Here is a 20,565-nt window from a genome sequence, read left to right on the forward strand (position 1 = left end):
CAAACATGGCCGCAGTAAACAATAGTTCTAAAAGGTCCAAGAGTGTTAAAAAAACAAGCCTGAAGGCTTTATGTCTTAATGCGAGGCGCATTCGTAATAAGGTGGATGAATCAGCTGCGCAAATAGATGTAAACGGATATGATATAATTGGGATTACGGAGACATGGCTCCAGGGTGACCAAGGCTGGGAATTCAACATCCAGGGGTATTCAATATTCAGGAAGGACAGGCAAAAAGGAAAAGGCGGTGGGGTAGCATTGCTGGTTAAAGAGGAGATTAACACAATAGTAAGGAAGGATATTAGCTCTGATGATGTGGAATCTGTATGGGTAGAGCTGAGAAATACCATGGGGCAGAAAACGTTAGTAGGAGTTGTATACAGACCTCCAAACAGTAATGCTGAGGTTGGGGATGGCATTAAATGGGAAATTAGAGATGCATGCAATAAGGGCACAGCAGTCATCACAGGTGACTTTGATCTACATATAGATTGGTCTAATCAAATTAGTAACAATACTGTGGAAGAGGAATTCCTAGAGTGTATACGGGATGGTTTCCTGGACCAATATGTCGAGGAACCAACTAGAGATCAGGCCATCTTAGACTAGGTATTATGTAATGAGAAAGGATTAATTAGCAATCTTGGTGTGCGAGGCCCCTTGGGGAGGAGCGATCATAATATGATAGAATTCTTCATTAAGATGGAGAGTGAAGTAGTTGATTCAGAGACTTGGGTACTGAATTTAAATAAAGGAAACTACAATGGTATGAGGCGCAAGTTGGCTAGGATGGACTGGGGAATGTTACTTAAAGGGTTGACGGTGAATAGGCAATGGCAAACATGTAAAGATCGCATGGATGAACTACAGAATTTGTTCATCCCTGTTTGGCATAAAAAAAAACAAAAAAAGGTGACTCAACCGTGGCTAACAAGCAAAATTAGGGATAGTATAAGATCCAAGGAGAGGACATATAAATTGGCCAGAAAAAGCAGCAAACCTGAGGATTGGGAGCAGTTTAGGATTCAGCAAAAGAGGACACAGGGATTAATTAAGAGGGGGAAAATAGAGTAGGAGAGTAAGCTTTCATGGAACATAAAAACTGACTGTAAAAGCTTCTAGATATGTGAAGAGAAAAAGATTGGTAAAGTCAAGCGTAGGTCCCTTGCAGTCACAATCAGGGGAATTTATAATGGGGAACAAAGACATGGAAGACCAATTAAATACATACTTTGGTTCTGTCTTCACAAAGGTGGACACAAATAAACTCCCAGAGATGTTGGGGAACATAGGGTCTAATGAGAGGGAGGAACTGAATGAAATCAGTATTTGTAGGGAAGTGGGGTTAGGGAAATTGATGGGATTGAAGGCCGATAAATCCCCAGGGCCTGATAATCTACATCCTAGGGTACTTAAGGAAGTGGCCCTAGAAATAATAGATGCATTGCTGGTCATCTTCCAAAATTCTATAGACTCTGGAACAGTTCCCATGGATTGGAGGGTAGCTAATGTAACCCCACTATTCAAAAAAGGTGGTAGAGAAAAAACGGGGAATTATAGACCGGTAAGCCTGACATCATTAGTGGTGAAAATGCTAGAGTCCATTATAAAAGATGCAATAGCAGAACACTTAGAAAACAGTGACAGGATCGGACAAAGTCAACATGGATTTACAAAAGGTAAATCATGCTTGACTAATCTACTGGAATTTTTTGAGGATGTAACTGGTAGAATAGATAAGGGAGAACCAGTGGATGTGGTGTATTTGGACTTTCAGAAGGCTTTCGATAAGGTCCCGCCTAAGAGACTAGCGTGCAAAGTTAAAGCACATGGGATTGGGGGTAAGGTACTGACTTGGATATAAAACTGGTTGGCAGACAGGAAGCAAAGAGTTTGAATAAACGGCTCTTTTTCCGAGTGGAAGGCAGTGACTAGTGGGGTACCGCAGGGATCGGTGCTAGAACCCCAGTTATTCACAATATATATTAATGATCTAGACGAGGGAACTAGATGTAATATCTCCAAGTTTGCAGACGACACAAAGCTGGGTGGGCGTGTGTGCTGTGAGGAGGATGCAGAGAAACTCCAGTACGATTTGGACAGGTTGGGCGATTAGGCAGATGCATGGCAGATGCAGTATAATGTGGATAAATGCGAGGTTATCCACTTTGGTGCCAAAAACAGGAAGGCAAATTATTATCTGAACGGCAATAGATTGGGAAAAGGGGAAGTACAACGAGACCTAGGTGTCCTTGTGCACCAGTCGCTGAAGGTAAGCATGCAGGTACAGCAGGCGGTTAAGAAGGCAAATGGTATGCTGGCCTTCATAGCAAGAGGATTCGAGTACAGGAGCAAGGATGTCTTGCTGCAGTTGTACAGGGCCTTGGTGAGACCACATCTTGAGTATTGTGTGCAGTTTTGGTCGCCTTATCTGAGGAAGGATGTTCTTACCATGGAGGGAGTGCAGCGAAGATTCACCACTGATACCTGGGATGGCAGGAATGACGTATGAAGAGAAATTGGGTCGATTAGGCTTATATTCGCTAGAGGTTAGAAGAATGAGAGGGGATCTCATTGAAACTTATAAAATTCTAACAGGACTAGACAGACTAGATGCAGAAAGGCTGTTCCCGATGGCCAGGGAGTCCAGAACCAGGGGTCACGGTCTAAGGATAAGGGGTAAGCCATTTAGGACTAAGATGAGGAGGAATTTCTTCACCCAGAGAGTGGTGAACCTGTGGAATTCTCTACCACAGAAGACAGTTGAGGCCAATTCATTAGATATATTTCAGAAGGAGTTAGATATATTTCTTAAGGCTAAGGGGTTCAAGGGATATGGGGAGAAAGCAGGGACAGGGTACTGAATTTGGATGATCAGCCATGATCGCACTGAAGGGCGGAGCAGGCTCGAGGGGCTGAATGGCCTACTCCTGCTCCTATCTTCTATGTTTCTGAGTCGTTTCGGTACTGTGGCAAGGGTGGAAACCTGATTGGAGGGAATCAAACGTTGCAGGAAAGATGGGCACGGATTTGGGAGGCGACAACACGTTCAAGGACTTGAGAGGAAAGGGGGGTTGGAGATAGGGTGGTAGTTTGTAGAACGGAGAGATCAAGGTTTGGTTTTTTGAGGAGAGGAATGATGACGACAGATTTGAGGGAGAGAGAACTGTTAACAATATCAGCCAACATGGGAGCCAGAAAAGGAAATTGTGTGGTCAGCAGTTTGGTGGGAATAGGGTCGAGGGAGCAGGAGGTGGGTCTCATAGACAAGATGAGCGCAGAGAGGTCATGAGGGGAGATCGGAGAGAAACTGGAGAAAGATGAGAGTTCAGGGCTAGGGCAGGGGGGGAACCTTAGAGGGAGTTTGGCCCAGTGGGCTAGGGGAAGGAAGGGAAGTGGCAGAGGCAGCTGAACGGATAGTCTCAATCTTAGAGACAAAGAAGTCCATGAGCTCCTCACACTTGTTATCGGAGGTGAAGGTGGAGGAGACAGGGGTTTAAGAAGACAGTTAGTTGTGGAGAATAGGAGCCGGGGTTTATCTTTGCATTCCAGAATGATTCTGGAATAGTGAGCAATTTTGGCAGACGAGAGCAGGGCCCGTTAGTGCTTTATGTGGTTCAGCCAGATCTGGCGGTGAATGGCTAAACCAGTTGTCCGCCATATCCGTTCGAGTCTGCGTCCCTTGGACTTAAGGGAGTGAAGACGAGAGCTGCACCAGGGGGAACTGCCAGGGTGAGAGAGGGTAATTGTTTTAGTAGGGACTAAGGCATCAAAGCTAGTGGTGAGGGTGTGGTTGAGCAGATCGGTAGCTGTAGAAATGTCATGGTGAATGGAGGGCCAGAGGCTGGACAGTTGAGATTTCATAAGTGCAGTTGGGAGAGTTTTTTTTTTCCAGCGATGGACACAGAAGGAAGCAGGGTTGGGGGGGTGGGGTGGAAGGGGAATGTGGGTGGAGAGCGATATGAGGAAATGGTCAGAGATGGTTTTATCTGCAATTGACACGATGGGAGTAGCGAGGCCACGAGAGATGGCAAGGTCGAGGGGGTGGCTGTGAATATTGGTTGGGGAGTTTACATGGAGGGAGAGATTAAGGGAGGATAGGAAGTTAGTGAACTCAGGAGAGAGAGCATGATGAATCGAGATGGAGGTTGAAATCAGGATGAGAAGTTGTTCGGTGCAGAGGCTGAGGAAGGAGAACCGTGAAAATATCTCTAAGAAAATTTTTATGGTACTTGGATGGGCGGTAGAGAACAAGAATTTTAAATGAGAGGTGAGGGGGTGGAATAAGATAGTTTTTAAGGAGCATCGTAAAAGGAGGAAAGAGGGGTAGAGAGGCGTAGAGTTTTGGGGAGTAAATGCCACAACTTAGGGCTAGACAGCTGAAGGCACAGCCGGTAATGGTGGAGCGATTAAAATTGGGGGTATGCAAGAGGCCAGAATTGGAGGAGCGCAGATATCTCGGAGGGTTTTAGGGCTAGAAGAGGTTACAGAGATAGGGAGTGGCGAGTCCATAGAGGGATTTGAAAACAAGGATGAGAATTTTTAAAAATCAAGGCTTTGCTGAACTGGGAGCCAATGTAGGTCAGCGAGCACAGGGGTGATGGGTGAACGGGACTTGGTGCATTAAAGTATTATTTGATAGCTAGGAACCAATGACAAAGATTGCTGCACACATTTAGCCACTATATACTACATGTTTAGAAGACATTTTGATGCAAGCTCTCAATCAATTTTCTCTCCCTTAGATTTCATACATGAACAGCTACAGCACAAATATCACAATCACCAACAATAATTTGCAATAATATAAGCACCTTTAACATAAAAAGAATTTTAAAGTGCCTCAGGGAGAGGAATAAGCACCAAACCATGGACCAAAAGCTTGTTCAAAAAGATGGGCCCTAAGGAAGCCTTTAAAAGCCGAGAGAGAAGTAGAGACAGAGTCATTTAGGAAAAGCACTCCGGAGAATAAAGCCAAGGCAGATGAAGGCTCTGCCACCAATGGTGGGGCAAAGAAAGGATGGTGCACAGAAAGCTAATCAGCAGACCAACCAGTACTGAGCAGGTTGCGGATATAGGGCAAGGTGAGGACATGGAGGGATTTGAAGATGAGGACAAGGATATTAAATTCAATGCATTGAAGAACAGGGAGCCAGTTTACATTAGCAAGCATGGGAGGGTGAGTGGGACAGGATACCAGCAACTGAGTTTTGGATGGGCTGGAGGTTGTGGAGGGACAGAGGCGTAATCAAGTCAAATTAGAACTAAAGCACAGATAAAGGTTTCAGCAGCAGTGGGGGTAAAATAGGGGTGGAAGGGGGTGAGGTTGTGGAGGTGAAAGTAGGTAGTCTTGAATGTGAGCTTTAACACTTACCACTGGATTGAACATGGCACTGAGGTTTTGCATAACCTGAATCAAGCTGCGCAAGATGCCAGACAAGGAGTTGGAAACAAGGGACAATACTGGACTAGAAAACACTCCAGTCTCACTACACAAAGATCAAACTTCACTAGCACAGTCCTGCAAAATAAGCAGATTCTCTCATGAATTGGCACCCATATAGCATTGCTGATAATATTCAGAAAGAGACTTGTATAATATAATTAATGCAGCCAGTTTAATGTTGCATCTTCATTGATGGTACATAGAAACATAGAAGATAGGAGCAGGAGTCGGCCATTCGAGCCTGCTCCGCCATTCAATGAGATCATGGCTGATCATCCAAATTCAGTACCCTGTCCCTGCCTTCTCCCCATATCCCTTCAGCCTTAAGAAATATATCCAACTCCTTCTTGAATATATTTAATGAATTGGCCTCCACTGCCTTCTGTGGGAGAGAATTCCACAGGTTCACCACTCTCTGGGTGAAGAAATTCCTCCTCATCTCTGTCCTAAATGGCTTACCCCTTATCCTTAGACTGTGACCCCTGGTTCTGGACTCCCCGACCATCGGGAACATCCTTCCTGCATCTAGTCTGTCCAGTCCTGTTAGAATTTTATAATTTCCACGAGATCCCCTCTCATTCTTCTAAACTCCAGCGAGTATAAGCCCAATCGACCCAATCTCTCCTCATACATCATTCCTGCCATCCCAGGTATCAGCCTGGTGAATCTTCGCTGCACTCCCTCCATGGCAAGAACATCCTTCCTCAGATAAGGCGACCAAAACTGCACACAATACTCAAGATGTGGTCTCACCAAGGCCCTGTACAACTGCAGCAAGACATCCTTGTTCCTGTACTCAAACCCTCTCGCTATGAAGGCCAGCATACCATTTGCCTTCTTAACCGCCTGCTGCAACTGCATGCTTACCTTCAGTGACTGGTGCACAAGGACACCCAGGTCTCATTGTACTTCCCCTTCTCCCAATCTATTGCCGTTCAGATAATAATCTGCCTTCCTCTTTTTCCCACCAAAGTGGATAACCTCGCATTTATCCACATTATACTGCATCTGCCATGCTTCTGCCCAATCACCCAACCTGTCCAAATCAGACTGGAGTTTCTCAGCATCCTCCTCACAGCACACACGCCCACCCAGCTTTGTGTCATCTGCAAACTTGGAGATATTACATCTAGTTCCCTTGTCCAGATCATTAATATATATTGTGAATAGCTGGGGTTCTAGCACCGATCCCTGCGGTACCCCACTAGTCACTGCCTTCCACTCGGAAAAAGAGCCGTTTATTCCAACTCTTTGCTTCCTGTCTGCCAACCAGTTCTTTATCCAAGTCAGTACCTTGCCCCCAATCCCATGTGCCTTAACTTTACATGCTAATCTCTTATGCGGGACCTTATCGAAAGCCTTCTGACAGTCCAAATACACCACATCCACTGGTTCTCCCTTATCTATTCTACCAGTTACATCCTCAAAAAATTCCAGTAGATTAGTGAAGCACGATTTACCTTTTGTAAATCCATGTTGACTTTGTCCGATCCTGTCACAGTTTTTGAAGTGCTCTGCTATTACATCTTTTATAATGTACTGTGGCATAGGACCTCACAAAACACAATAGTTTTCAATAATGGATTACAGGAAGATTCACTATTTTCTATATCATAGAATGATATGGCATAGGAGGCCATTTGGCTCCATCGTGCCTGCTCTTTGAAGGAGCTATCCAATTAGTCCCACTCCCCTGCTCTTTCCCCACAGCTCTGCAAAATTTTCCTAATCACGTATTTAACCAATTTATACATTCTATATAGAATCAAAAGGTAACATCTCAATAGTTATTCTAATTGTGTTCCAGATGATATTCTTTCAACAAAAATGTTAAATAAAGATGTCCCCATTTGGCATATTTCAGCAACAAAATGCTGAAATGAACTGACATAAGCCAAGCGGGTTTTTGGTGGACGTCGGTTTCAAGAAAATATCAATTACCAGTTCGATCGAGATAGCAATGGAATTAATTTTCCTGTAAATTTTGTTAACATTAGAGATCACGGGAGCCTATTTTTTAAAACCATATTTGAATAGGCAGAATGCTGGTACTGCGACCGGAAGATATGCCACTTGATTTGTAACACTTTATTTGCCCAATCCCTCTTCCTAAAGTAATAAACCACCAGTCTGACTGACAATGTAACACGTTCTCGTAGATCTTAACCCCTTTAGAAGTGGACTGAGTGAGAAACTGCTTCATTCTACTGAAAGATCCGATGGCGGGAAACACAAAAAGAGATTTGGGGGGGGGGGAAAGACACAGGAAACTGCGCGGTCCGCTTCTCCCAGGCAAGAAACAGCGAGGCTATGGGGCGGGGGGGAGAGGTCATGTTTAACAATGCACAGCGGCCTTTAAACCTGCCACTCCAGATTGATTATGGTGCAAATTACTGGAGACACAGCCTGACCCGGACGTGCAGCCCGCAGACAGCCGCCTCTGTAAACAACGCTCTTATTGTTTGCTCCGCATCTCTCCGAGGGAATGGCGGCGTTATTATCTCGCGGCCTGAGCCTCTCTCCGGCCCCGGTGTGCGAGTTAAGAGTCCCTCCCGGGTGATCTAGGGCCGGGATGCAAATTCCTGTCAGCCTGGATTGACAAGGCGGTTCCGGTTGCGGGGGCCATAGCCGCCTGTTCCGAGTACCGGAGGGCGGCGCGGCGCGCCGCCTTTTCTCCGTCTCCCTCCCGAAAGGCTTCCCACCCCCACCACAAAGAACGAAAGGGGGGAGGCCCAGAATGTGCGGGGTTTACCTGCGTGAGGCCGGACAACAGCCGCTTTCAGTCAATCAATCGGTCGGTCGAGTCCGGGATAGCAAGCTGCCAGCCGCTCGGTTCAAAATGGCAGTTGTGGCGCACGCGGGAAAACGACAACCAATCGGAGCAAAGAAAGGGGGAGAGTGCGGAGGGGCTCTTAGCAACCGGGCCACAGGCTGCGATCGATGTGTATGTACACAGGGCACTGCAGTGCATAGGAGGACACAGAGAACAAAATTACAACTTCAAAAAATGTTTATATTACAGAGCAATATAGTGTGGGACAGACATTTCTGAGTCTGTACAGAGAGAACAATGTGTATACATAGAGGAAATCTGCTGCTGAAACCCTCATCCATGCTTTTGTTACCTCCAGATCAATGTTCCCAGCCGCGCATCAATCATGCGGTCTGCCCCGGCCGCTCACCCTTTGCTGCTGCTGGAAACATAGAAACATAGAAGATAGGAGCAGGAGTAGGCCATTCGGCCCTTCGAGCCTGCTCCGCCATTCAACGAGATCATGGCTGATCATCCAAACCCTAGCACCCGGTCCCTACACCGACAGCCATCCCACCCAAGCCCTATCCCCGTAACCCCACGTATTTGATCCCCCCTAACACTAAGGGTCAATTTTTATCATGGCCAATCAACCTAACCCGCACATCTTTGGACTGTGGGAGGAAACCGGAGCACCCGGAGGATACCCACGCAAACACGGGGAGAATGTGCAAACTCCACACAGACAGTCACCCGAGGCCAGATTTGAACCCAGGTCCCTGGCGCTGTGAGGCAACAGTGCTAACCACTATGCCACCGTGCTGCCACACAGCAAATTTAAAGGGACCACGCACAAAATAAATTAGAGGGAACATTGCTCCAGACTGGACAATTTCAATGCTCTTCTGGACAGCTTCCTGTTAGATCCGTGATTCTGAGAGTATGATGTTTTTCAATAACCACACGGATGCTGTAACTTAACAATCAACAGGTATTTACTGGAGTAGGGTAGTCTTAAGACTGGGGTACAGAGGCATGCTCAAGGCTTATATACAGGTGTGGTCACTGCCGGTACTACAGTATACAGGAGCTGTTAAAGTAGTTCTCTCTTAAAGGTACATACACTACAATTCCTCCCCTTTTAGATTAGTAGTACCCATAATATTCAAATAACAATTAACACTTTAACATGTACATTAAACAACAATAGTCCATTTATAGATTCAGTCTTTGGGGCGGCTTCCTGATCCTTTCGGGATAGCGCCTTTCCTGAGGTTCTTGTTCTTGGTGCGGAGGCGATTCTGGCCCCTTTTCATCGGTTAGTTCATCGGGTTCCACTGCTACTGGTTCGGAGGTAGATGCTACCGGTATGTCGGGTTCATCCCCAGGTACGCAAGACATGGGGTTCCTGTGACGCTAAGATCTGATCAACGTGGCGTCTCACAATGTTCTCCCCGACATCCACCGTGTACATTAATGGCCCCTGCCGTGTGCATATCGTTCCGGGTTGCCATTTCTCTGTTCGGTAGTCACGGGCCAAGACTGGTTGTCCTACATTGAAGCTCCTTGTCGGCTTCTCATTGATGTGCTGGAATTGTTTATCCTCAACATTTCTTCGCACATTTGGTCTAAGCAAGTCCAGACGAGATCGCAACCTTCGGTTAAAGAACATCATGGCCGGGGTCTGGTTGGTAACTGCATGTGCGCGTTTCGGTAGGCTAATAAATTGTCCACCTTATGCTGTAGTGGAATTTCATCGTCGCACATGGCCTTTATCGCCTTCTTAAAGGTTTGTACGAACCTCTCAGCCAATCCATTTGTGGCTGGATGATACGGGACGGATGTGTAATGCCTTACCCCATTCCTTTTCGAAACTCTTCGGACACAAACTGTGGTCCATTATCAGAGCAAATCTGCTCTGGCAAGCCATTTCTGGCAAATATGGTCCGTAGGACTGCAATCGTTTTCTCTGTAGCGGTTGAGGACATTTTTATCACCTCAGGCCACTTCGAATGAGCATCCACTGCCATTAAGAACATTGAGTCCATGAATGGACCAGCAAAATCAATATGCACCCGTTGCCATGGAGAGGAGGGCCACTCCCATGGGCGTAGAGGGGCATGTGGTGGTGCATTTTGGACCTTCTGGCATCCTGAGCAGCTCTTCACAGAAATCACAGAAACCCCACAGTGCAGATAGAGGCCATTTCGGCCCATCGAGCCTGCACCGACACATATCCCACCCGATCCCCGTAACCCACACATATCCCACCCTATCCCCGTAACCCCACATATTTAATCCCCCTAACACTAAGGGTCAATTTATCATAGCCAATCAACCTAACCTGCACATCTTTGGACTGTGGGAGGAAACCAGAGCACCCGGAGGAAACCCACGCAAACACGGGGAGAATGTACAAACTCCACACAGACAGTCGCCCGAGGCCGGATTCGAACCTGGGTCCCTGGTGCTGTGAGGCAACAGTGTTAACCACTATGCCACCGTGTCTTCGATTTGTTGATTGATTCCCGGCCACCACACATAAGCCCTAGCAAGGCTTTTCATTTTCACTCCCCCCAGATGACCTTCATGTAGCTCATTTAGCACTCTCTCCCTTAACTTGGGTGGAATCACCACTCTGAATCCACACATCACTGTCCCCTGGCATACTGACAGCTGTTCTCTTCTGGATGAGAATGCTGGCAACAGTGAGTCGCCATGTGTTGGCCATCCCCTCACCATCAAATCATATACCCGAGATAGCGTCGGATCATTGCGGGTCTCCTCTATATCCGCGTTCGTTACTGGCAATCGTTCAATTATTGACGAATAAAATATCTCGATAGGGTCCACTGCTGGTGCTTCCTCCACAGTAGGCAGTGGCAGGCGCGATAGCCCATCAGCATTTCCATGCTGTTTCGTGCCTTTATATTCTATTTCATATTGATTCGCCCCTAGAAACACGGACCATCTTTGTAACTGTTGTGCCGTCATTACTGGAACGCCCTTCTTAGGATTAAAGATGGAGACAAGTGGTTGGTGGTCAGTCAGCAAGGTGAACTTCTGCCCATGCAGATAGTGGTTCAATGTTTTTACTCCCCATACTAGGCTGAGGGCCTCCCTGTCAATCTGGGCGTAGTTGCGCTCGGCTGAGGTTAGTGACCGAGACGCAAAGGCTACTGGCCTCTCCAACCCGTCTGGGAATTTGTGCGACAGCACCGCTCCAATACCATAGGGTGATGCATCACATGCCAAACGAATTGGTAGTGCTGGGTTGAAATGGGCCAACACCTCTTTTGATGTGATCAATTCTTTACACTTCTGGAAAGCTCGTCTACGTTCGTCATTCCACTTCCATGGTACCCCTGTTTGCAGTAGGATGTTCAGTGAGTGTAATACCGTGGACAAATTTGGTAAGAACTTATGGTAGTAGTTTACCAGCCCGAGGAACGACCTCAGTTGTGACACATTTTCCAGTGCTGGAGCCTTGACTACTGCCTCAATCTTTTCAGGGGACTTATGTAACCCCTCTTCATCGATGACGTGGCCACAATACGAGATCTGCTTCTGGAAAAACTCGCACTTGTGGCGATTAGCTCGTAGCCCATAGTCCTTTAATCTGGTGAGCACCTTCTCCAAGTTGGCGAGGTGATCACTCATTTTCGCCCGTGACCAGGATGTCGTCCAAATAACACTGGGTCCCTGGAATCCCTTGCAGGACTTGATCCATCGCCCTTTGCCAAATAGCCGGAGCCGATGCTACCCCGAGCACCAGCCTGTTGTATTGATAAAGACCTTTATGAGTGTTATTCGTAAGGTATTGTTTCGAGGCTTCTTCTACCTCCATTTGCAAGTACGCCTGGGCTAGATCAATTTTGGTGAGGCGAAAATATCCTCAATTTGTGGAAGCGGATATTGTACCGTGTGAAGGACTGGGTTCACTGTCACCTTAAAATCCCCACAGATGCGGACCTTCTTTGGTTCCCCAGGCGTATTACTCAACAACCTCTTCATTACAGGAATGATGGGTGTAGCCCACTCGCTCCAGTCTACTTTGGACAGTACTCCTGAATGTTCCAACCCTTCCAGCTCTGCTTCGACAGCTGGTCTGATCGCATAAGGCACTGGTCTGGCCTTAAGAAACTTTGGGCTTGCATTTTCCTCTATTTTAATCATTGCTGTTATGCCTTTTAGTGTTCCGAGTCCCTCCTGGAACACTTCTTTTGCGTCAGTTAGCATTTTTGACAGTCGTCCAGGTGTGACGTCATCATCCTTTTTGGCCTCAACCTTCAGTGCCTGTATGGAATGCCAATCTAATTGTATCTTCCGGATCCATTCACGTCCTAGCAGTGGTGGTCCTCCATCTGGCAATACATATATATCCATTTTAGGTATTTCCTGGCCTTTATATATCACTTTCACCCTTATTTTTCCTTTGGGGTAGACTTTTTGCCCCGTGTACGTCTTCAAGACAATCTCTGTAGCTTTCAAGGGTATATGTGAAAATAGCCGCTTGTAGTCCCTTTGGTTTATGACTGTTAGGGCTGATCCTGTGTCCAATTCCATTTTCACTTGGACTCCGTCTATCTTGAGTGTAACCCAGATAGTCTGGTGATCCTCCATTTTGGTTACCTTATGTAGTTTCAGACAACCCAGCTCCTTGCTTCCGGAGTCTGTGTCACTTTTCTGTTCGTCTGAACTACTGTCCATCACCTGGTGTACCTTTTTGTATTTCTCCTGTGGAGATTTCTTACTGTTGGTTTTCTTCCCAGACCTGCAGACTCTTGCTATGTGTCCTGCTTTTCCACACTGTCTGCACACTTGGTCCTTGAACCAACAATCCTTCTGGTCATGTGTTGTTCTGCCGCAGCGATAGCACTTCCCTGTTCCATAGGACATTTCATTGGTGCCATATTCTTGTGGTCTCCGTTGTATCTCTGCAGCGCCCCTTGCGGCTGCTTCGTGTGATACTGCCATACTGAAAGCCTTGTCCAGCGTAAGATCCTTTTCTGATAGAAGCCGTTTCTGGGTTCCTTCACTTTGCAGCCCACACACAAACTTGTCCCGTAACGTATCTGCTAGTCCCGCTCCAAACTGGCAGTGTTTCGATAGCTTGCGCAGTTCAGTTAGGTACTCAGAATTGCTTTCGTCTTTGTGTTGGTTCCTTTTATGGAACTTAAATCATTCTGCTATCAGCAGCGGTGTGGGGTTTAAGTGGTCCTGTAGGATTTCTACTATGCTTTTGAAATTCTTGATCACAGGCTTCTCTGGGGTTATTAGGTTTCGCAGTAACCCATAAGTTTTTGCACCCATGGAATTTAACAAAACCAGTGCTTTCCTAGCATCTGGCACTTCATTCGCCCTGCAGTACACCTCAATACGTTCCACATATGTCGCCCAATCTTCGACTTCATTGTCGAACGTAGAGATACTGCCACTCTTCTGCATCCCTGGGTGTGATTTAACTGTCAAAAATGGCGTCTCCCGTGCTTCCCCTTCTCCGCTGGCACAAAATGGCGTCTCCCGCGCTTTCCTTCCTTCCCGCACTCGCCCTTCTTCTCCGCTGCGGCTTCTAAAAATGGCGTCTCCCGCGCTCTTCCTTCTCCGCGGCTCAATGGCATCTCCCGCGCTCTCCCTTCTTCTCCTCGCAGACACTGTTCAGCCCTTGAGCCCTGGCTGTGCTCTGCGCGTTCTTTTTTTTTGTGCGCCTTTCCCGTTACCGCCGCTCGGTCCTGAACCCGGCTGTTGCTTCACCCTCTCTCTCTCCGTTTTGTTTTTCCTTGACGCCGCTCGGTTTTCAACCCCCGGCTGCGCCCTGTGCGCTTCACCCTCTGTCTTACCCCGTCGACGCTGCTCGGCTTTCTCTCCGCCGTCGGTCGGCTCCAGCCGCCGCTGTCCAGGAAGGGTCTGTGCTGTACCTGTCGTCAGTCTATTGCTGATTGTCATGGCTGGGGAACCAAGCCCGGTTCTCCACAGCCTCCCCTGCGATGTTCACTCTCTGCCGGACGACTGGGCGGTTGCTCGTGGTCGACGCCCGTGTTTCTGGCCTCGACTTTCTTCCACCGCCCTCCCGGAGCGAATCCTCGAAGGGAAATGCAGAGTTGCAGGTAGATTCGAATCGACACTCGTCGCCACTGTTAGATCCGTGATTCTGAGAGTATGATGTTTTTCAATAACCACACGGATGCTGTAACTTAACAATCAACAGGTATTTACTGGAGTAGGGTAGTCTCAAGACTGGGGTACAGAGGCATGCTCAAGGCTTATATACAGGTGTGGTCACTGCCGGTACTACAGTATACAGGAGCTGTAAAAGTAGTTCTCTCTTAAAGGTACATACACTACACTTCCCACCTTGAACCCTCCATAAACTGCAGCAGCTCATCTGAAACTCTGCTGCTTATATCCTAACTCGCACCAAGTCCTGTTCACCCATCAACCCTGTGCTCGCTGACCTACATCAATCAACCAAGGCAATTAAACAGCCCTTATCAAAGTCACAAACGGCATCCTATGTGACTGACCATGTTAAGCTATCCCTCCTCATCCTTCTCAACCTGTCTGCAGCCTTTGACATGGTTAACCACATCATCCTCCTCCAACACCTCTCTGTTGTCCAACTGGGGGTGATTGCCTTCATCTGGTTGCATTCCTATCTATCCAGTCGTAGCCAGAGAATTTCCTGCAATGGTTTCTCTTCCTGCTCCTGCACCGTTACCTCTGGAGTCCCCCAAGGATCTATCCTTGCCCCCCCCCACCTATTTCTCATCCGCCACTGCCCCTCGACGACATCATCCAAAAACATAACGTCAGGTTCCACATGTATACTGGTGACACCCAGCGCTACCTCACCACCACTTATCTGTACCTCTCCACTGTGGTGTATGTGCCTTTAAGAGCAATTGTGGTGTCTGTGCCTTTAAGAGCCCCAGGTGTGCGTAATGCCGGTAATTGCCACTTGGGCTATATAAGCCTGTGTATTGTGTATATCCTTTAGAAACCCCCCCCAGACTTGCTTAGTAAATACCTATGAACCAACTCCTGTCTTCAGTGTCTTTATCTACACACGGACACTACAGTGGCGACGAAGTGGAAACGGACTTACCTGCAATTCGGCAGCACCTCAAGGACATCGATTCCTCCAGCGTCCAGAAGACTCAAGGAAGTAATAGAAACTGTGGTTTCACCAGCTGGCCAAGCTGGTGGCAGGTACTGCGCTAATCCTTCCTGGGCGTCAGGCTGGGGCTCCAGCGGCGGTCTCTACAGCTGAGACAGGCAGCGAAATCGGAGGCAAGCAATAACGGACTGGGAGGGTGCACTCGGGAGACGGCCGGCGCGGCAAGCAGGTCAGCGTTTAGACCTCCGTCGGGAACGAGTCTCCAACAGTGAATAAACGGAAACCACAGTAAAACAGCGTTGTTATCGGTAGCAGCGGCGGGAAAGCGCAGGAAGCGCCATATCGTTGCTACAGAGAGAGAAAAAAAAGGCGCGGGAAGTGCCATATCTTTTTTGAAATGCCTAAGTCTGGCAATATTGATGCTTTTGATAACGAAACAGAGCCTAACTTTGGCAATATTGATGTTTTTGATAACAAGATAGAGGATTGGACCACATATGTAGAAAGAGTGGAGGTGTTTTGCACCGCAAATGGAATAGAAGATGAAAAAAAAGCTTCAGTGCTTCTGGATCTAATGGGCGCAGAAACATACAAGCTGTTATGCAACTTAATCACTCCAGCCGAACCGATGGACAAGAATTTTGAGGAGATTGTTGATACCCTACACTGCCAATTCGAGGCAGGACTGGCAGATTCTCTGCAAGACAAATTCATCTGCGATCCCCTAAGTGTAGAAACACAAAAAAAGGTATCTACTGGAAAAGATTTAACACTGGACAAGGCTTTCAGTGCAATAGGAGCGACAAAGATACAGCAAAGGCCACAGGACTTCGGCACCCATGAAATGACATGGGGTTTCGAGAGATGTTATCGCTGCGGCAGATCCAACCATGACCAGAGGGATTGCTGGTTCAAAGAAAAAGCATGCAGGCGATGCGGAAAGATGGGACACATTCCAACTGTATGCCGATCTGAAAATAAAAAATCCACTAATGGGAAAAGAATCAATAAGGAAAAGCACAGAAAGGTACAAATGATGATGGACAGTAGCTCCAAAGACCAGAAGAGCGATAGCGACTCCGGGAACAAGAGACTAAGCTCTCTCAAATTACATAATGTAATTGCCAATGAAGATTACCAGACCATTTGGGTTACCCTCATAATAGCAGGGTCCCCAGTTAAAATGGAGCTAGATACAGGATCAGCTCTAACCGTAATAAATCGACGAGATTACGAGAGGCTATTTTCGCATATACCTCTAAAAGACACATCCATTATCTTAAAAACATATACGGGGCAGAAAGTATACCCCAAAGGAAAAATAAAGGTGCCTGTGGTATACAACGGCAAAGAAATACAAAAGTTGTATTTATACATTCTACAAGATGGTGGTCCACCGTTGTTGGGACGTGAATGGATAAGGAAGATACGTTTAGACTGGCACTCCATTCAGGCACTGACGGTGACCAGTAAGGAAAAAAACAATGATGACATCATACCTGAACGATTAAAAGACATCTTGGCCAACGCCAAAGAAGTGTTTCAAGAGAAACTAGGAACCTTGAAAGGCATCACCGCCTCAATAAAAGTGGAAGATGCAGCAATTCCAAAAATTTTTAAGGCAAGACCGGTGCCATATGCAATACGTCCGGCAGTCGAGGCAGAGCTGGAGAATTTGGAAAAGGCAGACGTATTATCCAAAATAGATTGGAGCGAATGGGCAACACCCATCGTTCCAGTCATGAAAAAAGCATTGAAAAATAACTCTGAGGAACAAAGAAAAATTTGCATCTGTGGGGACTTTAAGGTGACTGTAAACCCGGTCCTTCACACGGTACAGTATCCTCTTCCAAGGATAGAAGATATTTTCGCCTCACTATCCGGAGGAAAACGTTTCACAAAAATTGACTTGGCACAGGCATATCTACAGATGGAGGTTGAGGAGACCTCTAAAAAGTATCTCACAATAAACACACATAAAGGCCTGTACCAGTACAATCGACTGGTTTTTGGAGTAGCATCAGCTCCAGCTATCTGGCAAAGAGCTATGGAGCAAGTCCTGCAAGGGATTCCGGGGACTCAGTGCTACCTAGACGACATCCTTATAACAGGAGAAAACGACAACGAGCACCTTGCCAATTTGGAGCAGGTGCTCACTAGGCTGAAAGAACGGGGCCTACGAGCAAATCGCCCCAAGTGCGAATTTTTCCAAAATCAGATATCATATTGTGGCCACATAATTAATAAGGAAGGGTTGCATAAGTCACCTGAAAAAATTGAAGCAGTTATAAAAGCCCCAGCACCTGAAAATGTTTCACAATTGAGGTCATTCCTGGGATTAATAAATTACTATCATAAATTTTTACCAAACTTATCAACTATTCTACACCCTCTTAATGATCTTCTACACACAGGAGTGATTTGGAAATGGAACGAAGACTGTAAACATGCCTTCCATAAATGTAAAGACTTAATCACATCTGAGAAAGTTTTGGCTCATTACAACCCATCACTACCAATCAGACTGGCGTGCGATGCATCCCCTTACGGCATAGGAGCGGTATTGTCCCATAGATTCCCTGATGGCTCGGAACGGCCGATAGCTTTTGCGTCACGCTCATTGAACTCAGCTGAGCGTAACTATGCCCAGATAGACAGGGAAGCACTCAGCCTGGTATGGGGAGTGAAGAAATTCAACCATTACCTACACGGACAAAAATTTACCTTGCTGACTGACCATCAACCCCTCATCTCCATATTCAACCCTAAGAAAGGTGTCCCCATTATGACGGCACAAAGACTACAGAGGTGGTCCCTTTTTCTAGGGGCACACCAATACAACATTGAATACAAAGGGTCAAAACAGCATGGGAATGCTGACGGTTTATCGCGCCTGCCGTTGCCAATGATAGAAGAGGCACCTACAGTAGACCCAGTAGAGATATTCCACTCTACCATAGTGGAATGTCTACCGGTGACAAATTCTGCCATTGAAAGGGAGACAAGAAATGACCCTACTCTCTCACGGGTCTACGATTTAACAATGAAGGGATGGCCAGCACATGGCGAACCACTGTTGCCAGCATTCTCGCAAAGAAGAGAACAGCTGTCAGTGTGCCGAGGAACCTTGATGTGTGGATCCAGAGTGGTGATTCCACCCAAACTCCAGGATAAAGTGCTAAAGGAGCTTCACGAGGGGCATCTGGGTGGAGTGAAAATGAAGAACCTAGCTAGGGCGTTTGTATGGTGGCCAGGTATCGATGGAGACATCGAAGACATGACCAAGAGCTGCCTAGGATGCCAGAAGGTCCAAAATGCTCCGCCACAGGCCCCTCTACATCCATGGGAGTGGCCCTCATCTCCCTGGCAAAGGGTGCACATCGACTTTGCTGGTCCATTTATGGACTCAATGTTCTTAATCGCAGTTGATGCACACTCCAAGTGGCCGGAGGTAATAAAGATGTCCTCCACCACCACGGAAAAAACCATCACAGTATTAAGGACCATATTTGCCAGGAATGGGCTGCTGGAACAGATATGTTCTGATAATGGACCGCAATTTGTGTCCGAAGAATTCAGAAAGTTCTTAAAGAACAATGGGGTAAAGCACTACACGTCCGCCCCATACCATCCCGCCACCAATGGATTGGCTGAAAGGTTTGTCCAGACCTTTAAGAAGGCCATAAAGGCCATGGGTAATGAAGACATAAAACTTCAGCACAAGGTGGATAACTTCTTATTTGCATATAGGAATGCAACACATATGGTTACAAACCAAACTCCCGCCATGATGTTCTACAATAGAAACCTAAGATGCCGGCTGGATTTGGTCAAGCCCAACATCTGAAGGGACGTGGAGAACCGGCAGTTTCAGGGCATGAATGAAAGGCCAACTAGGGCCTTCCAGATAGGCCAACCGGTTTTGGCCCGGGACTACCGTACCGAGAAATGGCAGCCTGGAACTATCTGCACACGACTAGGACCACTGATGTATACCGTGGACATCGGAGAAAGCATAATAAGGCGCCATGCTGACCAAATCATCAAGTCATCCGAAAAGGGACAACCTACACCACCACGCTATACATCTAACAATGAAGTAGAGATACCCATATCTACCTCCGATCCGGCGATACTGGAACCCGATGAACCCGACACTGGCCTTCAAGCCGAATCAGCCTTGCCAGAAGAACCTACTACACCACCAGAAACGACTACACCCCCGAGGCGTTATCCGGACCGAGTCAGGAAGCCTCCTGAGAGACTAACTTATAATTAATTAATACAGCAATGTATATTATTTTGCATATAACATGTAATTAATAATTACTTAAAATATGATGTACTAGTTAGCTAGAAGGGGAGGAATTGTGGTGTATGTGCCTTTAAGAGCAATTGTGGTGTCTGTGCCTTTAAGAGCCCCAGGTGTGCGTAATGCCGGTAATTGCCACTTGGGCTATATAAGCCTGTGTATTGTGTATATCCTTTAGAAACCCCCCCCCAGACTTGCTTAGTAAATACCTATGAACCAACTCCTGTCTTCAGTGTCTTTATCTACACACGGACACTACATCCACTACCTTTGATTTATCACGCTGCTTGTCTGACATCCAGTATTGGATGAGCGGAAATTTTGTCTAGTTAAATATTGGGAAGAGTGAAACTATTGTCTTTGGTCCTCGCTACAAACTCTGTTCCCTTGCCACTGATACCATCCTTCTCCCTGACCACAGTCTGAGTCTGAACCAGACTGTTCGTAGCCTTGGCATCCTTTTTGGTGCTGAGCTGAGCTTCCAATCCCATGTACTCTCCATCACCAAGACCGCCTACTTCCACCTCTGTACCATTGCCCATCTCCACCCCTGCCTCAGCTCATCTGCTGCTGAAACCATCATCCATGCCTTTTTTACCTCTAGACTCGACTATTCCAATGCTTTCCTGGCTGGACTCCCACCTTGCACCCTCCGTAAATTTGAGCACATCCAAAACTCTGCTGCCCGTATCCTAACTCATACCAAGTCCTGTTCACCCATCACTCCTGAGCTCGCAGACCTACATTGGCTCCTAGTCTGGCAGTGCCTCAAATTAAAATTTCTCATCCTTGTGTTCAAATCCCTCCATGGCCTTGCCCTTCCCTATATCTGTAATCTCCCGCAACCCTACAGCTCATGTGAAATGAGTAAAGGACATAGAATAATAATTACAGGAGATTTTAACTAGCCCTAAATAAACTGACAAGAAAAAATAGCAA

General features: G+C 46.9%; 1 protein-coding gene across 4 annotated transcripts in view; it reads right to left on the minus strand.

The window, feature by feature from the left end:
• dek (DEK proto-oncogene) overlaps nt 1-8,311 on the minus strand; it is a 66,650-nt gene extending 58,339 nt beyond the window's left edge. For 2 of the 4 annotated variants that reach the window (XM_085988917.1, XM_085988914.1), the window contains exon 1: nt 8,198-8,307. The gene's annotated coding sequence lies outside the window, so the exon portion shown is untranslated. Of the gene's footprint in view, nt 1-8,197 lie in introns of all 4 variants that reach the window. The other 2 variants (XM_085988915.1, XM_085988916.1) reach the window with 2 other exon arrangements.
• Between the last annotated feature and the right edge of the window lie 12,254 nt (nt 8,312-20,565).

This window comes from Somniosus microcephalus, chromosome 5, assembly GCF_052327205.1.
Source record: "Somniosus microcephalus isolate GS21.2 chromosome 5, FLI_Smic_1.0, whole genome shotgun sequence".
NCBI lineage: Eukaryota > Metazoa > Chordata > Chondrichthyes > Squaliformes > Somniosidae > Somniosus > Somniosus microcephalus.